Raw genomic sequence first — 9,984 nt, 5'->3', positions numbered from 1 at the left:
TTGCCTATCTCCACTTCATTTAGTTGTTTTTCTGGGGTTTTTTCTTGTTCCTTCATCTGGTATATAGCCCTCTGCCTTTTCTTCTTGTCTATCTTTCTCTAAATGTGGTTTTTGGTCCACAGGCTGCAGGATTGCAGTTTTTCTTGCTTCTGCTATCTGCCCTCTGGTGGTTGAGGCTATCTAAGAGGCTTGATGGGAGGCTCTGGTGATGGGTAGAGCTGAGTGTTGCTGTGGTGGTCAGAGCTCAGTAAAAGTTTAATGCACTTGACTATTGATGATTGGGGCTGGGTTCCCTCCCTGTTGGTTGTTTTGCCTGAGGCAACCCAACACTGGAGCCTACCCGGGCTCTTTGGTGGGGCTAATGGCAGACTCTGGGAGGGCTCACGCCAAGGAGTACTTCCCAGAACCTCCACTGCCAGTGTCCTTGTCCCCATGATGAAACAGAGCCACCCCCCGCCTCTGCAGGAGACCCTCCAACACTAGCAGGTAGGTCTGGTTCAGTGTCCCCCAGGGTCACTGCTCCTTCCCCTGGGTCCTGATGTGCACACTACTTTGTGTGTGCCCTCCAAGAGTGGGGTCTCTGTTTCCCCCAGTCCTGTCGAAGTCCTGCAATCAATTCCCAGTAGACTTCAAAGTCTAATTCTGTATGAATTCCTCCTCCCGTTGCCGGACCCCCAGGTTGGGAAGCCTGACGTGGGCCTAAGAAACTTCACTCCAGTGGTTGGACTTCTGTGGTATAAGTGTTCAACAGTCTGTGAGTCACCCACCCTGCAGTTATGGGATTTGATTTTACTCAGATTGTGCCCCTCCTACCGTCTCACTGCGGCTTCTCCTCTGTCCTTGGACTTGGGGTATCCTCCTTGGTGAAGTCCAGTGTCTTCCTGTTGATGATTGTCCAGCAGCCAGTTGTTATTCTGGTGCTCTCGCAAGAGGGAGTGAGAGCACGTCCTTCTCCCATTTATTTATTTTTGATTTTTTCACTGTGCTTTTGATGTCATAGCCAAAACATCATTGCCAAGACCAATCATATGCAGGGAGATTTTTCTTCTACAGTTTCACAGCTTTGAGTCTTACATTTAAGCCTTTAATCCATTTTGAGTTTAATTTTTGTAAGTGTATAAGAAAAAAGTCCAGTTTTATTATTTTGCATGTAGCTATCCAGTTTTCCCAGTTATTTTTGGGGACTATCCTTTGCCCTTTGAGTATTATTGGCTCACTTGTAAAGTATTAGCTGACTGTATATGCATGGATTTATTTCTAGCCTCTTTTTTCTGTTCCCTTGGTCTATGTGTACCATACTGTTTTAATTACTGTAGCTTTGTAATACAGTTTGAAATAAGGAATTGTTATGCCTCCAATTTTGTTATTTATCAGAATTGCTTTGGCTATGTGAGATCTTTTGTGGTTGCATACAAACTTTAGGATTGTTAATTCTATTTCTTTTTTTTTTTAAATCTTTATTGAAGTATAATTGCTTTACAATGGTGTGTTAGTTTCTGCTTTAACACAAAGTGAATCAGTTATACATATACATATGTTCCCATATCTCTTCCCTCTTGCATCTCCCTCCCTCCGACCCTCCCTATCCCACCCCTCTAGGTGGTCACAAAGCACTGAGCTGATCTCCCTGTGCTATGCGGCTGCTTCCCACTAGCTATCTATTTTACATTTGGTAGTGTATATATGTCCATGACACTCTCTCACTCTGTCACATCTCACCGCTCCCCCTCCCCATATCCTCAAGTCCATTCTTTAGTAGGTCTGTGTCTTTATTCCCATCTTGCCACTAGGTTCTTCATGAACTTTTTTTTTTCTTCCTTAGATTCCATACATATGTGTTAGCATACTGTATTTGTTTTCTCATTCTGACTTACTTCACTCTGTATGACAGACTCTAACTCCATCCACCTAACTACAAATACCTCCATTTCATTTCTTTTTATGGCTGAGTAATATTCCATTGTATATATGTGTCACATCTTCTTTATCCATTCATCCGATGATGGACACTTAGATTGCTTCCATGTCCTGGCTATTGTAAATAGAGCTGCAATGAACATTTTGGTACATGACTCTTTTTGAATTATGGTTTTCTCAGGGTATATGCCCTGTAGTAGGATTGCTGGGTCATATGGTAGTTTTATTTTTAGTTTTTTAAGGAACGTCCATACTGTTCTCCATAGTGGCTGTATCAATTTACATTCCCACCAACAGTGCAAGAGTGTTCCCTTTTCTCCACACCCTCTCCAGCATTTATTGTTTCTAGATTTTTTGATGATTGCCATTCTGACCGGTGTGAGATGATACCTCATTGTAGTTTTGATTTGCATTTCTCTAACGATTAAGGATGTTGAGCATTCTTTCATGTGTCTGACGGCCATCTGTATATCTTCTTTGGAAAATGTCTATTTAGGTCTTCTGCCCATGTTTGGATTGGGTTGTTCGTTTTTTTGTTATTGAGCTGCATGAGCTGCTTGCAAATCTTGGAGGTTAATCCTTTGTCAGTTGCTTCATTTGCAAATATTTTCTCCCATTCTGAGGGTTGTCTTTTGGTCTTGTTCATGGGTTCCTTTGCTGTGCAAAAGCTTTTAAATTTCATTAGGTCCCATTTGTTTATTTGTGTTTTTATTTCCATTTCCCTAGGAGCTGGGTCAAAAAGGATCTTGCTGCGATTTATGTTATAGAGTGTTCTGCCTATGTTTTCCTCTAAGAGTTTGATAGTGTCTGGCTTTCCACTTAGGTCTTTAATCCATTTTGAGTTCATTTTTGTGTATGGTGTCAGGGAGTGTTCTAATTTCATACTTTTATATGTACCTGTCCAATGTTCCCAGCACCACTTATTGAAGAGACTGTCTTTTCTCCACTGTATATGCTTGCCTCCTTTATCAAAGATAAGGTGACCATATGTGCGTGGGTTTATCTCTGGGCTTTCTATCCTGTTCCATTGAACTATATTTCTGTTTTTGTGCCAGTACCAAACTGTCTTGATTACTGTAGCTTTGTAATATAGTCTAAAGTCAGGGAGTCTGATTCCTCCAGCTCCATTTTTCGTTCTCAAGATTGCTTTGGCTATTCTGGGTCTTTTGTGTCTCTATACAAATTGTGAAATTTTTTGTTATAGTTCTGTGAAAAATGTCTGTGGTAGTTTGATAGGGATTGCATTGAATCTGTAGATTGCTTTGGGTAGTAGAGTCATTTTCACAATGTTGATTCTTCCAATCCAAGAACATGGTATATCTCTCCATCTATTTGTATCATCTTTAATTTCTTTCATCAGTGTCCTATAATTTTCTGCATACAGGTCTTTTGTCTCCTTAGGTAGGTTTATTCCTAGATATTTTATTCTTTTTGTTACAATGGTAAACGGGAGTGTTTTCTTAATTTCACTTTCAGATTTTTCATCATTAGTATATAGGAATGCAAGAGATTTCTGTGCATTAATTTTGTATCCTGCTACTTTACCAAATTCATTGATTAGCTCTAGTAGTTTTCTGGTGGCAGTTTTAGGATTCTCTATGTATAGTATCATGTCATCTGCAAACAGTGATAGCTTTACTTCTTCAATTCTGATTTGGATTCCTTTTATTTCTTTGTCTTCTCTGATTGCTATGGCTAACACTTCCAAAACTATGTTGAATAATAGTGGTGAGAGTTGGCGACCTTGTCTTGTTCCTGATCTTATTGGAAATGGTTTCAGTTTTTCACCATTGAGGACAATGTTGGTTGTGGGTTTGTCATATGTGGCCTTTATTATGTTGAGGAAAGTTCCCTCTATGCCTACTTTCTGCAGGGCTTTTATCATAAATGGGTGTTGAATTTTGTTGAAAGCTTTCTCTGCATCTATTGAGATGATCATATGGTTTTTCTCCTTCAATTTGTTAATATGGTGTATCACGTTGATTGATTTGCGTATATTGAAGAATCCTTGCATTCCTGGGATAAACTCCACTTGATCATGGTGTATGATCCTTTTAATGTGCTGTTGGATTCTGTTTGCTAGTATTTTGTTGAGGATTTTTTCATCTATGTTAATCAGTGATATTGGCCTGTAGTTTTCTGTCTTTGTGACATCTTTGTCTGGTTTTGGTATCAGGGTGATGGTGGTCTCGTAGAATGAGTTGGAGAGTGTTCCTCCCTCTGCAATATTTGGAAAGAGTTTGAGAAGGATAGGTGTTAGCTCTTCTTTAAATATTTGATAGTATTCACCTGTGAAGCCATCTGGTCCTGGGCTTTTGTTTGTTGGAAGATGTTTAATCACAGTTTCAATTTCATTGCTTGTGATTGGTCTGTTCATATTTTCTATTTCTTCCTGGTTCAGTCTCGGCAGGTTGTGCATTTCTAAGAATCTGTCCATTTCTTCCAGGTTGTCCATTTTATTGGCATAGAGTTGCTTGTAGTAATCTCTCATGATCGTTTGTATTTGTGCAGTGTCAGTGGATACTTCTCCTTTTTCATTTCTAATTCTATTGATTGGAGTCTTCTCCCTTTTTCTCTTGATGAGTCTGGCTAATGGTTTATCAATTTTGTTTATCTTCTCAAAGAACCAGCTTTTAGTTTAATTGATTTTTGCTATTGTTTCCTTCATTTCTTTTTCATTTATTTCTGATCTGATCTTTATGATTTCTTTCCTTCTGCTAGCTTTGGGGTTTTTTTGCTCTTCTTTCTCTAATTGCTTTAGGTGCAAGGTTAGGTTGTTTATTCGAGATGTTTCCTGTTTCTTGATGTAGGCTTGTATCGCTATAAACTTCTCTCTTAGCACTGCTTTTGCTGCATCCCATAGGTTTTGGGTCGTCGTGTCTCCATTATCATTTGTTTCTAGGTATTTTTTGATTTCCCCTTTGATTTCTTCAGTGATCACTTCGTTATTAAGTAGTGTATTGTGTAGCCTCCATGTGTTTGTATTATTTACAGATGTTTTCCTGTAATTGATATCTAGTCTCATAGCGCTGTGGTCGGAAAAGATACTTGATACGATTTCAATTTTCTTAAATTTACCAAGGCTTGATTTGTGACCCAAGATATGATCTATCCTGGAGAATGTTCCATGAGCACTTGAGAAAAATGTGTATTCTGTTGTTTTTGGGTGGAATGTCCTATAAATGTCAATTAAGTCCATCTTGTTTAATGTATCATTTAAAGCTTGTGTTTCCTTATTTATTTTCATTTTGGATGATCTGTCCATTGGTGAAAGTGGGGTGTTAAAGTCCCCTACTATGATTTTGTTGCTGTCGATTTCCCCTCTATGGCTGTTAGTATTTGCCTTATGTATTGAGGTGCTCCTATGTTGGGTGCATAAATATTTACAATTGTTATACCTTCCTCTTGGATCAATCCCTTGATCATTATATAGTGTCCTTGTTTGTCTCTTGTGATAGTCTTTATTTTAAAGTCTATTTTGTCTGATATGAGAATTGCTATTCCAGCTTTCTTTTGATTTCCAATTGCATGGAATATCTTTTTCCATCCCCTCACTTTCAGTCTGTATGTGTCTCTAGGTCTGAAATGGATCTCTTGTAGACAGCATATATATGGGTCTTGTTTTTGTATCCATTCAGCCAGTCTTTGTCTTTTGGTGGGAGCATTTAATCCATTTACATTTAAGGTAATTATCTATATGCATGTTCCTATTCCCATTTTCTTAAATGTTTTGGGTTTGTTATTGTAGGTGTTTTCCTTCTCTTGTGTTTCTTGCCTAGGGAAGTTCCTTTAGCATTTGTTGTAAAGCTGGTTTGGTGGTGCTGAACTCTCTCACCTTTTGCTTGTCTGTAAAGGTTTTAATTTCTCCATCAAAACTGAATGAGATCCTTGCTGGGTAGAGTAACCTTGGTTGTAGGTTTTTCTTCTTCATGAGTTTAAGTATATCCTGCTACTTCCTTCTGGCTTGCAGAGTTTCTGCTGAAAGATCAGCTGTTAACCTTATGGGGATTCCCTTGTGTGTTATTTGTTGTTTTTCCCTTACTGCTTTTAATATGTTTTCTTTATATTTAATTTTTGATAGTTTGATTAATATGTGTCTTGGCATGTTTCTCCTTGGATTTATCCTGTATGGGACTCTCTGTGCTTCCAAGACTTGATTAACTATTTCCTTTCCCATATTAGGGAAGTTTTCAACTATCATCTCTTCAAATATTTTCTCAGTCCCTTTCTTTTTCTCTTCTTCTTCTGGGACCCCTATAATTCGAATGTTGGTGCGTTTAATGTTGTCCCATAGGTCTCTGAGACTGTCCTCAGTTCTTTTCATTCTTTTTTCTTTATTCTGCTCTGCAGGAGTTATTTCCACTATTTTATCTTCCAGGTCACTTATCCGTTCTTCTGCCTCAGTTATTCTGCTATTGATCCCGTCTAGAGCATTTTTAATTTCATTTATTGTGTTTTTCATCGTTGCTTGGTTCCTGTTTAGTTCTTCTACGTCATTGTTAAATGTTTCTTGCATTTTGTCTATTCTATTTCCAAGATTTTGGATCATTTTTACTATCATTATTCTGAATTCTTTTTCAGGTAGACTGCCTATTTCCTCTTCATTTGTTAGGTCTGGTGTGTTTTGACCCTGCTCCTTCACCTGCTGTGTGTTTTTTTGTCTTCTCATTTTGCTTATCTGACTGTGTTTGGGGTCTCCTTTTCACTGGCTGCAGGTTCATAGTTCCCGTTGTTTTTGGTATCTGTCCCCAGTGGCTAAGGTTCGTTCAGTGGGTTTTGTAGGCTTCCTGGTGGAGGGGACTAGTGCCTGTGTTCTGGTGGATGAGGTTGGATCTTTTCTTTGTGGTGGGCACGTCCACGTTTGGTGGTGTGTTTTGGGGTGTCTGTGGCCTTATTATGATTGTAGGCAGCCTCTCTGCTAATGGATGAGGCTGTGTTCCTCTCTTGCTAGTTGTTTGGCATAGGGTGTCCAGCACTGTAGCTTGCTGGTCGTTGAGTGAAGCTGGGTCTTGATGTTGAGATGGAGATCTCTGAGAGATTTTCGCCGTTTGGTATTACGTGGAGCTGGGTGGTCTCTTGTAGACCAGTGTCCTGAAGTTGGCTCTCCCAGCTCAGAGGCATGGCCCTGATGCCTGGCTGGAGCACCAAGTGCCTTTCATCCACACATCTCAGAATATAAGGGAGAAAAAATAAAAAGAAAGAAAGAAAGAGGATAAAATAAAATAAAGCTATTATAATAAAAAAAAGAAAAATATTATTAAGAATAAATGTATTTGGAAAATTTTTTTTTTAATTTTTAAAAATAGATTTATTATTTTTTTATAATAAAAACTAAGAAAAAAATTATTAAGAAAAAAATTTATTAAGGAAAAAATTTATTAGGAAAAAATTTTTAATTTTTAAAATAAAAAATATGAAAAAACTTATTAAAAAATTTTTTTAATTTCTAAAAATAGAAAATAAGGAAAAAATTATTAAGGAAACATATATTAGGAAAAAAAATATTTTTAAGTAAAAAAAAAAAAGAAAAGAAAAAAACGAATGGCCCTAACCCTAGGACGAATGGTGAAAGCAAAGCTATACACACAAAATCTCACCGAGAAGCTTACACATATACACTCACAAAAAAAGGAAAAGGGGAAAAATTAATATATCCTGCTCCCAAAGTCCACCTCTTGAATGTGGAATGATTCGTTGTCTATTCAGGTATTCAACAGATGCAGGCAAATCATGTTGTTTGTCGAGCTTTAATCCGCTGCTTCTGAGGCTGCTGGGAGTGATTTCCCTTTCTCTTCTTTGTTCGTACAGCTCCCATGGTTCAGCTTTGGATTTGGACCCGCCTCTGCATGTAGGTCGCCTGAGGGCGTCCGTTGCCCGCCCAGACAGAACGGAGTTAAAGGAGCAGCTGCTTTGGGGTCTCTGGCTCACTCAGCCCGCAGGGAAGGAGCGGTACGGAGGAGATGGGGCGAGCCTGCAGTGGCAGAGGCCGGCATGACATTGCAGCAGCCTGAGGTGTTCCTTGCATTCTCTCCGGATCACGGGAGCCTGGCAGTGGCGAGCTGCACCGGCTCCCGGGAGGGGCGGTGTGGAGAGTGACCTGTGCTCTAACACAGGCTTCTTGGTGGTGGCAGCAGCAGCCTTAGCGTCTCCTGCCCGTCTTTGGGGTCCGTGCTGATAACCGCGGCTCGCGCCTGTCTCTGGGGTCCGCGCTGTTAGCCGTGGCTCACGCCCGCCTCTGGAGTCCACGCTAATATCCGCGGCTCGCGCCCGTCTCTGGAGTTCGTTTAGGCGGCACTCTGAATCCCCTCTCCTTGTGTGCCGCTAAACAAAGAGGCAAGAAAAAGTCTCTTGCCTCTTCGGCGGCTGCAGACTTTTTCTCGGGCTCCCTCCCAGCCAGCTGTGGTGCGCCAACCCCTTCAGGCTGTGTTCACGCCGCCAGCCCCAGTCCTCTCCCTGCGATCGGACCGAAGCCTGAGCCTCGGCTCCCAGCCCCCGCCCGCCCCGGTGGGTGAGCAGACAAGCCTCTCATGCTGGTGAGTGCTGCTTGGCGCCGAACCTCTGTGCAGGAATCTCTCCGTTTTTCCCTCTGTGCCCCTGTTGCTGTGGGATTCGCGCTGATAGCCGTGGCTCGCCCCTGTCTCTGGAGTTCGTTTAGGCGGTGCTCTGAATCCCCTCTCCTTGCGTGCCGTGAAACAAAGAGGCAAGAAAAAGTCTCTTGCCTCTTCGGCAGCTGCAGACATTTTCCTGGAATCCCTCCCGACTAGCACCGAAGCCCGAGCCTCAGCTCCCAGCCCCCGCCCGCCCCGTCGGCTGAGCGGACAAGCCTCTCGGGCTGGTGAGTGCTAATCAGCACCGATCCTCCGTGCGGGAATCTCTCTGCTTTGCCCTCCACACCCCTGTTGCTGCGCTCTCCTCCGTGGCTCCGAAGCTCCCCCCTCTGCCACCCGCAGTCTCTGCCCACGAAGGGGCTCCTAGTGTGTGGACATCTTTCCTCCTTCACGGCTCCCTCCCACTGGTGCAGGTCCCATCCCTATTCTTTTGTCTCTGTTATTTCTTTTTTCTTTTACCCTACCCACGTACATGGGGATTTTCTTGCCTTTTGTGAGGTCTGACGTCTTCTGCCAGCGTTCAGTGGGTGTTCTGTAGGAGCAGTTCCACGTGTAGATGTATTTCTACTGTATCTGTGGGAAGGAAGGTGATCTCCGCATCTTACTCTTCCGCCATCTTGCCCCTCCCTCTGTTAATTCTATTTCTGTGAAACATGCCACTGGAATTTTGATAGGAATTACATTGAATCTATAGATAGATGGCTTGGGTAATATGGACATTTTAACAATATTCTTGTGATCCATGAACATGGGATATCTCTCCATTTATTTGTCTAATTTTTTCAATTTCTTTTATCAATGTCTTGTAGCTTTTAGTGTACAGAACTTTCACCTCCTTGGTTAAATTTATTCCTAGGCATTTAATTCTTTTTGATACTATTGTAAATGGGATTTCTTATTTATTTTTCAGTTAATTCATTGTTAGCATATAGAAATGCAACTGATTGTTGTATGTTGATTTTGTGTCCTGTCATTTTACTGAATTCATTTATTAGTTCTAACAGTTTTTTGGAGGAGTGTTTAGAATTTTCTATATATAAGATCATATTACCTACAAACAGATAATTTTTCATCTTCCTTTCTGATTTGGATGCCTTTTTAATCTTTTTATTGCCTAACTGCTCTGGCTAGGACTTCCAGTATGTTGAATAAAAGTGGTGAGAGTGGGTATCCTTGTCTTGTTCTTGGTCATAGGGGAAAAGTTTGTTTTCACTGTTAAGTGTGATTTTAGCTGTCATAGAGAGCCTTTATTATGTCGGGGTACATTTCTTCTATATCTGATTTATTGAGATTTTTTTTTTTTATCATAAAATGATATTGAATTTTGTCAAATGTTTTTTCTACATCTATTGAGATAATCATAAGATTTTTATCTTTCACTTTATTAGTGTAGTGTATCATATTTATTGATTTGTGTATGTTGAACTGTCCTTATATCCCAGGGATAAATTCCACTTGA

The 9,984-nt window shown here is 40.6% G+C and overlaps 2 long non-coding RNA genes across 2 annotated transcripts in view; one reads left to right on the top strand and one right to left on the bottom strand.

The window, feature by feature from the left end:
- LOC309647088 overlaps positions 1 to 9,984 on the bottom strand; it is an 846,185-nt gene that overhangs the window by 165,131 nt on the left and 671,070 nt on the right. The gene's annotated exons all lie outside the window — the stretch shown is intronic.
- The window catches only part of LOC309647078, a 190,391-nt gene that overhangs the window by 55,069 nt on the left and 125,338 nt on the right, over positions 1 to 9,984 (top strand). The window lies entirely within an intron of this gene.

Source organism: Balaenoptera physalus, assembly GCF_965194825.1.
Source record: "Balaenoptera physalus genome assembly, chromosome: 17".
Lineage (NCBI taxonomy): Eukaryota > Metazoa > Chordata > Mammalia > Artiodactyla > Balaenopteridae > Balaenoptera > Balaenoptera physalus.
The sequence above is the reverse complement of the archived record's forward strand: the minus strand, read 5'-3'. Positions and strand labels throughout refer to the sequence as shown.